General features: G+C 47.6%; 1 protein-coding gene across 3 annotated transcripts in view; it reads right to left on the bottom strand.

Moving 5' to 3' along the window:
- RAB3B (RAB3B, member RAS oncogene family) overlaps positions 1–12359 on the bottom strand; it is a 138663-nt gene that overhangs the window by 23551 nt on the left and 102753 nt on the right. The gene's annotated exons all lie outside the window — the stretch shown is intronic.

Below are 12359 nucleotides of genomic sequence, written 5' to 3'. Positions count from 1 at the left end.
GTCAAACCAACCTAACATCCTTCTTTGACAAGGTAACAAGCCTTGTGGACGTGGAAAAGCAGTAGATGTGATATATCTCTACTTCTGTACAGGTTCATCTACACTTAAAATGCTTTGGATGTGCAGCTCTAGTACTTCATGAAGACAATACTTATGCTGACAGGAGGAGTTCTCCTGTTGGTGTGGGTAATCCACCTCCCCAAAGGGTGGTAACTTGTCTACACTGGGGGATAGGTCAGTTTAACTGTGTCGCTCGGGGGTGTAGATTTTTCACACCCCTGAGTGGTGATGTTATACTGACCTAATTTCCTAGTGTAGTCCAGGCCTAACGCTTTTTATACTTTGTCACATGACCTACTTATAAACCAACTAGGGAAATATAGCCTAGCTGAACCTACTATAAGGTGAGCCCAAAACTGGTTGAAAAAGCATGCTCAGAGAGTAGTTATCAATAGTTCACAATCAAGCTGGAAGGGCATATCAAGCGGATTCTTCAGGGATCTGTCCTGGGTCCTGTTCTATTCAATATGTTCATAAATGATTTGGATAATGGCATAGAGTACACACTTATAAAGTATAAGGAGCTGGGAACTAGAAGCCAGGTCTGCAAAGTCTGGGACAGCTGATATTCACACAGTGCAACCAGAAGGCCATGCTAAGGCACAGCCAGGGAGCACTATGGAGAGTATGAGCTGCAGGAAGTACTGCCCAAAAGGTCCTGAGTGGCAGTACCCTGCAGCTCTCTGATTGGCCAAGTGCCATATTTAACCTCAGGAAGTTGTCTGGTCAATCACACAGACTTTGGCCGGCTGCAGTGCCAGACTTTACTTGATCTCTGATCTCCAACTCCAGCCTGACTGCAACCCTGATTCCTGCCTCCTGATTCTAGCCTGGTACTACCTCTGCTCTCCAGGCTCCAGTCCTGGCCTGACTCTGACCCTGACTCTTGCAATTCCTCCAACTCCTGCCTGGTGACCTACTTACTGTCACTGATGGGCAGACCTCAGCCCAGGTGTGACCGCTGGGCAGGACTGCCTACTCCCTGGTCTCTTATATAAAGTTTCTGGACCATACCAAGCTGGGATGGGTTGCAAGCACTTTGGAGGGGGGAAGAGGAAGAGTGCGGGGGTAGGGCCATGGTTCGGGAACTGCTGGCCCCCACTTTTAGGCACTCCTGACTTCAAGTATGTAAAAGGTTATTACAAAGAGGAGGGTGATAAATTGTTCTTAACCACTGAAGACGGTACAAGAAGTAATAGGCTTAAATTGCAGCAAGGGAGATACAGGTTAGACATTGGGAAAAACTTTCTAACTGTAAGGGTAGTTAAGCAGTGGAACAAATTACCTAGGGAGGTTGTGGAATCTCTGTCACTAGAGGTTTTTAAAAGCAGGTTGGATAAACACCTGTCAGGGATGGTCTAAATAATACTTAGTCCTGCCTCAGTGCAGAGGACTGGACTAGGTGACCATCAATGTCCCTGCTATTCCTACATTTTTATGATTCTTTCTTCCTCTCTCTTTCAGGATTTTATAAAGGTGCCTATTACCTAAGGTCCGGGCAAAATGAATGAGCGGAAAGCTCATATCACACAGTTGTTTTCCTTTCAGTTAACCCTGGACAGGGTAGCGTGACTTGTATATTCGTATTCTGTATGCAGTTTTTTTGTGTCTGTGTCTCTCTGTCATTGTTCCTATGGGAAGACGCCTAACTGAGGCCTGGTCTATACACACAGTTGTACTGTTCGACTAAAGGTGTGATTTTGTACTGATTTAGTTAAAACACGTCACTTTGTGTGTGGACACTTAGTTTAAACCTGGCTTATATCAGTTTACCTTGCTTGGGTAAATATACGGGCACAAGCTAAACTATTACCACATTTTAAACTGATACAAGAACATACACACAAAAGCGGAATCAGTTGAATGAACTGATTTAATTTACACTGGTTTAATTTACATGTTGTCAAGCCCTAAGCCCTGGTCTACACTAGGAGTTGAGGTCGAATTTAGCAGCGTTAAAACGATTTAACCCTGCACCCGTCCACACGACAAAGCCCTTTTTTCGACTTAAAGGGCTCTTAAAATTGATTTCTTTACTCCACCGTCAACGAGGGGATTAGCGCTGAAATCGGCCTTGCGGGTCGAATTTGGGGTACTGTGGACGCAATTCAACGGTATTGGCCTCTGGGAGCTATCCCAGAGTGCTCCATTGTGACCGCTCTGGACAGCACTCTCAACTAAGATGCACTGGCCAGGTAGACAGGAAAAGGCCCGCAAACTTTTGAATTTCATTTCCTGTTTGGCCAGCATGGCAAGCTGCAGGTGAGTGCAGAGCTCATCAGCAGAGGTGACCATGCAGAGCTCATCAGCAGAGGTGACCATGATGGAGTCCCAGAATCGCAAAAGAGCTCCAGCATGGACCGAACGGGAGGTACGGGATCTGAATGCTGTATGGGGAGAGGAATCCATGCTATCAGAACTCCGTTCCAGTTTTCGAAATGCCAAAACATTTGTAAAAATCTCCCAGGGCATGAAGGACAGAGGCCATAACGGGGACCCGAAGCAGTGCCACATGAAACTTAAGGAGCTGAGGCAAGCCTACCAGAAAACCAGAGAGGCAAACGGCCGCTCTGGATCAGAGCCCAAAACATGCCACTTCTATGATGAGCTGCATGCCATTTTAGGGGGTTCAGCCACTACTACCCCAACCGTGTTGTTTGACTCCTTCAATGGAGTTGGAGGCAACACGGAAGCAGGTTTTGGGGATGAGGAAGATGATGATGATGAGGTTGTACATAGCTCATAGCAAGCAAGCGGAGAAACCAGTTTTCCCGACAGCCAGGAACTGTTTCTTACCCTGGACCTGGAGCCAGTACCCCCCGAACCCACCCAAGGCTGCCTCGCGGACCAGCCAGGCAAAGAAGGGACCTCTGGTGAGTGTACCTTTTTAAATAGTATACATGGTTTAAAAGCAAGCGTGTTTAATGATTAATTTGCTCTGGCATTTGCGGCCAGTACAGCTACTGGAAAAGTCTGTTAACGGGTCTGGGGATGGAGCGGAAATCCTCCAGGGACATCTCCATAAAGCTCTCCTGGATGTACTCCCAAAGCCTTTGCAAACGGTTTCTGGTGAGGGCAGCCTTATTCTGTCCACCATGGTAGGACACTTTACCATGCCAGGCCAGTAGCATGTAGTCGGGAATCATTGCAGAACAAAGCATTGCAGTGTATGTTTGCTGGCGTTCAAACAACATCCGTTCTTAATCTCTTTGTGTTACCCTCAGGAGAGTGATATCATTCATGGTCACCTGGTTGAAACAGGATGCTTTTCTTAAGGGGACATTTAGAGGTGCCCGTTCCTGCTGGGCTGTTTGCCTGTGGCTGAACAGAAAATTTCCCCGCTGTTAGCCACAGGAAGGGGGGAGGGGGAGGGGTTAGCCACATGGTGGAGGGAGGCAAAATGCAACCTTGTAACGAAAGCACATGTGCTATGTATGTAATGTTAACAGCAAGGTTTACCATGAAAGAGTGTACCCATTGTTCTATAAAATGGGTCTTTTTAAATACCGCTGTCCCTTTTTTTCCCCTCCACCAGCTGCATGTGTTTCAAGGATCAAAGGATCTTCTCCTTCCCAGAGGCTAGCGAAGATCAGAAGGTGAAAAAAACGCACTTGCGATGAAATGTTCTCTGAGCTCATGCTGTCCTCCCACACTGAAAGAGCACAGATAAATGCGGGGAGACAGACAATGTCAGAGTGCAGGAAAGCACAAAATGACCGGGAGGAGAGGTGGCGGGCTGAAGAGAGGGCTGAAGCTGATAGGTGGTGGCACCATGATGAGAGGAGGCAGGATTCAATGCTGAGGCTGCTGGAGGATCAAACTAATATGCTCCAGCGTATGGTTGAGCTGCAGGAAAGGCAGCAGGAGCACAGACTGCCACTACAGCCCCTGTGTAACCAACCGCCCTCCTCCCCAAGTTCCATAACCTCCTCACCCAGACGCCCAAGTACGCGGTGGGGGGGCCTCTGGGCACTCAGCCACTCCATCCCAGAGGATTGCCCAAGCAACAGAAGGCTGGCATTCAATAAGTTTTAAAGTTTTAAACTTTTAAAGTGCTGTGTGGCCTTGTCCTTCCCTCCTCCACCACCCCTCCAGGGCTACCTTGGCAGTTATCCCCCTATTTGTGTGATGAATTAATAAGGAATGCATGAATGTGAAGCAACAATGACTTTATTGCCTCTGCAAGAGGTGATCAAAGTGAGGAGGGGAGGATGGTTAGCTTACAGGGAAGTAGAGTAAAGCAAGGGTGGGGGGTTCATCAAGGAGAAACAAACAGAACTTTCACACCGTAGCCTGTCCAGTCATGAAACTGGTTTTCAAAGCTTCTCTGATGCGCACCGCACCCTCCCGTGCTCTTCTAACTGCCCTGGTGTCTGACTGCGCGTAACCAGCAGCCAGACGATTTGTCTCAACCTCCCACCCTGCTATAAACGTCTCCCCCTTACTCTCACAGATATTGTGGAGCGCACAGCAAGCAGTAATAACAGTGGGAATATTGGTTTCGCTGAGGTCTAAGCGAGTCAGTAAACTGCGCCAGCGTGCCTTTAAACGTCCAAACGCACATTCTACCACCATTCTGCACTTGCTCAGCCTGTAGTTGAACAGCTCCTGACTACTGTCCAGGGTGCCTGTGTATGGCTTCATGAGCCACAGCATTAAGGGGTAGGCTGGGTCCCCAAGGCTAACTATAGGCATTTCAACATCCCCAACGGTTATTTTCTGGTCTGGGAATAAAGTCCCTTCCTGCAGCTTTTGAAACAGACCAGAGTTCCTGAAGATGTGAGCGTCATGTACCTTTCCTGGCCATCCCACGTTGATGTTGGTGAAACGTCCCTTGTGATCCACCAGTGTTTGCAGCACTATTGAAAAGTATCCCTTGTGGTTTATGTACTCGCCGGCTTGGTGCTCCGGTGCCAAGATAGGGATATGGGTTCCGACTATGGCCCCACCCAGGTTAGGGAATCCCATTGCAGCAAAGCCATCCACTATGACCTGCACATTTCCCAGGGTCACTACCCTTGATATCAGCAGATCTTTGATTGCGAGGGCTACTTGCATAACAGCAGCCCCCACAGTAGATCTGCCCACTCCAAATTGATTCCCAACTGACCGGTAGCTGTCTGGCGTTGCAAGTTTCCACAGGGCTATTGCCACTTGCTTCTCAACTGCGAGGGCTGCTCTCATCTTGGTATTCTTGCACCTAAGGGCAGGGGAAAGCAAGTCACGAAGTTCCATGAAAGTGCCCTTACTGATGCGAAAGTTTCGCAGCCACTGGGAATCATCCCAGACCTACAACACTATGCGGTCCCACCGGTCTGTGCTTGTTTCCCGGGCCCAGAATTGGCGTTCCACCGCATGAACCTGCCCCATTAGCACCATGATGCCCACATTGCCAGGGACCATGCTTTGAGAGAAGTCTGCGTCCATGTCCTCATCACTCTTGTCACTGCGCTGACGTCACCTACTTGCCCAGTTTCGCTTTGCCAGGTTCTGGTGCTGCATATACTGCTGGATAATGCATGTGGTGTTTAATGTGCTCCTAATTGCCAAAGTGATCTGAGTGGGCTCCATGCTTGCCGTGGTGTGGCGTCTGCACAGAAAAAAGGCGCGGAACGATTATCTGCCATTGCTGTGACGGAGGGAGGGGCGACTGACAACATGGCTTACAGGGTTGGCTTACAGGGAATTAAAATCAACAAAGGGGGTGGCTTTACATCAAGGAGAAATAAAAACAACTGTCACACAAAATGGCCCCCTCAAGGATTGAACTCAAAACCCTGGGTTTAGCAGGCCAATGCTCAACCCAATGAGCTATCCCTCCCTCTGGTATTTCAGGCAGGACTGAATCTCCATTGAACTTTTCAAGGTGCCCCTGACAGACCTTATCGAAACGATTGTCGGCCGTTGATTTCATGGAGGGAGGGAGGGGGGAGCAAATGAATACAAAACAAATCTGGTGTATTTCTTGTTTTGATCCACTCCATCTATCTTTTACATCTCTGGCTGGCAGCAGAAGGTGCAATAGGACTGCTAGCCATTCTCATCTCCTGGCTGCTCGGCAGAAGATGGTGCAATAGGACTGCCGGCAGGACTAAAGAGAATGACCTGGTCGAGTCACTCCTATTTTAGTCCCTGTGCCCATGTCTGCCCAGGCGCTCCTGACCGACTTTACTGAGGGGACCAGGAGCACCTCGGACATGATGACGATGGTTATCAGGCCTATTGCACCGTCTGATGCCACAAGGCAATGGGCTGCTGCTGTGTAGCAATGCAGTTCCATGTCTGCCAGCACCCAGGAGACATACGGTGACAGTGAGCTGAGCGGGCTCCATGCTTGCCGTGGTATGGCGTCTGCACAGGTAACTCAGGAAAAAAGGCGCGAAATGATTGTCCACCATTGCTTTCATGGAGGGAGGGAGGGCCTGACGACATGTACCCAGAACCACCCGCGACAATGTTTTTGCCCCATTAGGCACTGGGATCTCAACCCAGAATTCCAATGGGTGGCAGAGACTGCGGGAACTGTGGGATAGCTACTCACAGTGCAAAGCTCCGGAAGTCGACGCTAGTCTTGGTACTGTGGAAGCACTCCACCGAGTTAATGCACTTAAAGCATTTTGTGTGGGGACACACACACTTGAATATATAAAAACGATTTCTAAAAAAAGACTTCTATAAATTCAACCTAATTTCGTAGTGTAGACATACCCTAAGACTAGCAATTCTCACTATGCTTTCTCCAAAAGCATTCTTTCCTCTGATCACAGATTGCACAGGATCTATTCAGAGTGTGCAACTTGCAGTTCTGAAGTGAATTGCTTTCAAGAGTACTCAAAATACATGACATTTAACTTGGAGAATAGTGAAAGAAGCTGTCCTCTGATATACTTGGCACTTTAATAATTTGTGTGCCTCTGATGTAACTGAGTTAGAAGAAAGCTTCACAGTTCTTAGCTACAGCTATGGGCGGGGGTGGTGGTGAAGCTTCTCCTTGGGTAGGCTAGCTCCCTGTCCCACCTCTTCTTCCTGCAGCCCCCCCACACTCCACCCCAGGCCCCACCCTCCCCCACTCAGTCCCCTCCCCACTCGGCCCCCCCGCTACTGCTTGGTGCATCCCTCCTCTCATCCCCCTCCCCAATGAGGACCCCTGCCCACCACTCCCCATGTCCCTCCTCTCCCCCACCCCCCATGAGGCCCTCACCACTCGCGCTCTCTGCGTCCCTCCTTTCCTCCACCCCACCTCTCCCCCGAGACCTCCGCCACTCACGTTCTCCACATCCCTCTGCATCCCTCCTCTCCTCCATCCAGTGGGAAGGTGAGGAGGGACGTGGCGAGCGGCGGGCCGGGGGGGTTCTCGCAGGGGAGGGGAGCGGAGGACGCAGGGGGCGGGGGGGTCTCCTGGGGGATGAGGGGGGAGGAGAGGAGGGATGCGGTGTGTGGCGGGGCCCTCCAGATGTAAGGGGTAGAGTGAAGGAGAAGAGGGACACATCAGACAGCGGCAGGTGCCTTGTGGAAGGGAGGGGAATAGGCGGAGCACAAAGGGGCCACCATGGCCCAGGCATCTGGCAGCAGCGGCTGCGCCAGGGAAGGCTTAGCCTCCCCAGCCTACTGTGCCCATGGCTACAATAGTACAGTAACCCTGAAAATTATTTGGGAAACCAGTGACTAAAGATGCCTACAATGAGGAAGGCACAGATTAAGAAGCCTGGTAATTGTTCTGCTAGCCTTATAACTGTTTCATGCTTTAGCCATATAGTTAATTCAGATACAGTCCAAATCATATCGCATGTTCTGCTCATGACCTCCGATCCTATTAAGAGTGAAATCTTCTCCATTAATAAACCTGTCCATATGCACTATGGGGTAGCATTAAGCACGTCACCCTTACTTTAAGACTGGTAGCACAGAGATGTATCACAAGAAGGTATTTCTAGTTTAATGAAAGATACCGCAATTCACATCTGCACTAATATATGAAAAGGTCGCTACACACAAATTGTGATTAATGGAAAGAAGGCCACTGGCTTGATGGAAAGAGCGTGATGGTTATGCAGAAGAATTAGGTTTTGGCAGAACCTTTAGATTTGTCTGCCAAGGGGCTAGCATTACAGAAATGATTTTTAGTTGCTGGAGGGTGGCTCGGGAGAGTGGGTGAGGTTTATGTGACTACTGAGTGATGTCATGGTTTGGGAGGTGGTTCTTGAGGTGCACGTGGAGGCAAAAACGATGTGTGACTGCCTGATGGGGGGGGGTTTCAGCCATATCAAGAATAAAATGGTGGCTAAAACCAAACAAGTTGGGGGAAAGCAAAGTATTAAAGACAAACTACTATACTGTAGCTTTTAGCTTCCAGCCCACATTGGGAGATGCCAAAGAGGAACATTCTAGAGGCAGCCTGGCTGACTCAGCCAGAATTCCTCCAGGGCACTGGAAAGCGAATGCTTGAGTAAGGATTGTTAACAACTTTTTACAGGGTGCAGCCCAACCCCTGGTGCTGACTCAGTTCCAGCAAAAAAAAGCCTAGCCCCCATACCCCTCTTTTCTTGTCCACCACCACCTCCTCCTCACGGTTCATGGCAGAGGCCAGTGACTCGGGCTCCTCAGAGGTATCCGTGATGCGGATGTGTGTGGTGGTGGGGTCTCTTGAGGATGCGATGCAGGTCTTTGTAAAAGCAGCAGGTCAGTGGCTTCGCACCAGATATATTGCTGGCCTCCTTGGCCTTCTGGTATGCCTGCCACAGCTCCTTGGCTTTCATGCGACACTGCTGATAGCCCTTATCATACCCCTTTCTCCTGCATCCCCTGAGCAATCTGCTCATAGATGTCAACATTTGTACAGCTCTGTTCGGATCTGTGCCTGTACAACCTCTTCTCCCAGCAGGCCCAGGAGATGCAGTATCTCCTATCTACTCCAGGCAGGAGCACGTCTGGAGCATGTAGCCAGCATGGTCAGCTGGGCAGTTGCACTCAACAATGGAGATCTGCCAGGTATGTTTGCCAAGCTGGGCGATCAGGAAAAAGAATTTCAAAAATTCACAGGGGTTTAAAGGGGAGGGAGGTCTTTCAGTCTTCATGACCTTTGGGCAGTGGAGTTCACAATGGTGACCAGAATGGTCAGTGTGGGGCATTGTGGGACACATATGCAGTGGTATGATTCTACAGATGACCTAAGGAGATCTGAAGTGTGGGCGTACAACTCCAGAATGAAATTCTCTAAATATCGGTAGTTGGGATTAGTTGCCCAAGATGCCCATTAGACGTTTGGAGCTGTGAGTGGTCACCTGAGAATGCAAAAGTGAAACTATTAACGGGAGGAACTGTCTATTAGCTCAAGGTTCCACACGTTTCCAGTGATATGATTCATACTTCTGCTTCTGAGTTTAACACAAGTAATTAAGTAAGGAGTTCCTCATTATTTAGGCATAAATCAGCCATAGTTTCTAATCAAAATTGTGTTTAACGTGCCTTGATGGAAATGATTCTTTAGTGTTTGAAGGTTGGACAACATACGGTTATACAGATGGGAAAGTGATGTATAGCTTCTAGTAATACATGTGCTTTCTGCATAATTATAATGACCTTGAGATCTCATAAACACTCATTATTAAAGAGAACTGTTATTCAACAGAAACGTGAATTGAACTTGATTCTGACAGCTAATACCAAAACTATCATATTTCCACTGCCAGATAATTTCAGAACAAGTTTTGATGTGCTTTAATGGTGATCATTTAGGGAAACTGTAAAAGTCACATACATGTCTCGATCCGACTTCAGCAAGGTCACTAAAAGCCCTGCAAATCATTCTAGATTCCTTAAATCTTTGGGCTGCCTTTTTGCAAACTGACAAACCCTTTCAACTATATGACCCATAAGCAGTAAGAGAAGAAAAAGGAGTGATTACAATAAGCTGTTTTAGAGATTCTTTGGGCTTGCTCTCTCTGAAGAGGGAAAAGACCTAGCCCTATTGTCAAGCTATATTTTCTGAGTGAAAGCTGTTCTAACATTAAGCTGGGTATACATTCTAGTACCAGATTATATTTCAGCCATTTATATAGAAGACAGAAATAAAATCAGCATTTTCTCAATGTCAGTTTCAACTTGCAAGCCCAAAGACAGATACTATTTTTGAGCTTAAAATGTGATTGACCAATGCCTTTATATTTTTCATTGCAAAAGCCGAACTATTTCCAAAGTTTATAATTAAAGAGCCAGATGTAAATCGGTGTAGCTCTACTGAAGTCAATGAAGCTACACCAATTTATACCTGTTGAAGATGTGGCCCAGAAACTAGTTTTAGAGTTAAACCCTCCCATTCCCCAACAACACTAATTTATTACTCCCCCATTCCCCTCCACCGTACACTGAATACAGTTTTAAGTCAGAATTTAAAAAGAATTCTCCATACAGCTGAGCACCATCTTACCTGGGCTCTTTGCTGAGGATGTGGCAGCACTGGACAATTAGTCGGTCAGTGCCTTGGGTTTTCAAAGCTTGCTCTCAGCCACTTTGCAAATAAAAGGCCTTGAACTGGTCACTGAGGAGCTGTAAATGAAGGAGCTGTTTGGGCTCCTGATGCCAATGTTCACAAGTCTCCATTCACTCGAGCCTCACCAAACCCTATGTTGTGGTGTATAAATAGTGCTGGGATTTTTTAGAAGGGATATAACCTTGTATGCTTTAGGGCATAAACCAAGCAATCTGAGAGGGGTTAGGGAGAAACTGAGCAGATTATTCCACAGCTGTCCACCAAGAGGTTTTTTAACCTTCCTCTGAAGCATCTAGCACTTGCTGCTTTCAGTCAAGTTATTGGACTAGACAGACCCTTGGCAGACCACCACCCCCAACAGTTCCGGGTCTCATGGGACTCTCCCATTTTGACCCACAAACCCCCCTGTCCCAGCTGAAGCTGCTCCTGTCTCACAGAGCTGGCTGGGTTTGGCTCCCCACCCTGGGAGTTGCCACCTGACCGCGACGCACGTGCTCACCCAGCACTGTTCAGGTTTGGCCTGACCCCCAGCCCCATGCACTAGGGACCAGGTTGCAACCCCTGGATTAGAGGGCCAAGTCCAGACAGCCCCATGGGACAAGAGCCGCAGAAGTTGCCGCTATGGGTTGAGTGTGAGGTGGGCTCGCTCTGCAACTCCCTCCCACACACTGAGGCCTTTCCCAGGGCACCCCTCCCACACACACACACAAAGGCATCCCATCCCTCTCCCCTAGGGCAGGACCTGGCATGGGTTGATGACCCGACACCCCATCCATCGCCAGCAGTGACCGGATATTGTATAGGTTCCCTTTTGACTGCACTTTCCAATTGAAAATCAGACACCTGGCAACCCTAACACTGGGCCATCTCAGTATGATCAGCATATTTTTAGGAGCAATAAAATAGCTCCAACAGGAGCAGGTAATATACATTTGTCTCCTCTGTGCTGTTGCCTCCTCCTGAATATAAGTTTGTTTGCCACAAGTTGTTGTCACCTTCCCTGGTTGTGAGAAAACATTTTCAAAGGAACACAAAAGAAGAGATTGTCCAATCTCTAACTCTGCTCACTGCAACACATGCATTCCTTGTACATAAGGCCTATTAAAGGCTAAAGATATTTTTTGTGAGAGCCCCTTGTGAAAGTATTGAAAGTTATACTCTACTCTGTTACACTTTCAGGACTCTTCCCTTCCCAGCTAAGCTAAGGTGCTTCAAAATGCCATGAAGCATATATTGAAAGGTTCAGTATTATTTTTCCCCCATTAATACTGTATTTGGGTCTTAGGCAACTTTAACCACATGCACACTCAGTACAGCAATGATAATGGTTCACTAAGGTTGCAGTGAGTGTAATGGAACTGAACCAGGCACCACAGCTGAAAATTGGTAAGACCAATTAACCTTTTCCATAGAGTTCATAAAGGTTAATTGGAAAACCTCAGCTAAAGTTTTCAAAACCTATGTCACAGAGGAACCCAAGTTCCATTTTCAAAAGTGATTAGGCTCTTAAATGCCTAAAACACATTTGAAAATGGGATTAGGTGCTTTTGAAAATTTTACCCCTATTCTTTAGATTTTACCCAGGTTATAACAACATTTGGCTGTGTCAAACTGGCCTATAAAAGCAGCATTTAACTGGGTTGTATTGGCTTTACAGGGAAGAACCTCAATAACCCATAAGTGTCATGTATGAATGTATATATTTCTTTGCTGTGAACAAGAGCTTTAAAAATCTACTACTGGAAATAAAATCTTTTACAAAAATTAAAAAAAAAAAACCCTAAAGGGACGAGCTAGTGGAGTTGTGCAA

Source organism: Caretta caretta, chromosome 8, assembly GCF_965140235.1.
Source record: "Caretta caretta isolate rCarCar2 chromosome 8, rCarCar1.hap1, whole genome shotgun sequence".
Classification (NCBI taxonomy): domain Eukaryota; kingdom Metazoa; phylum Chordata; order Testudines; family Cheloniidae; genus Caretta; species Caretta caretta.
The sequence above is the reverse complement of the archived record's forward strand: the minus strand, read 5'-3'. Positions and strand labels throughout refer to the sequence as shown.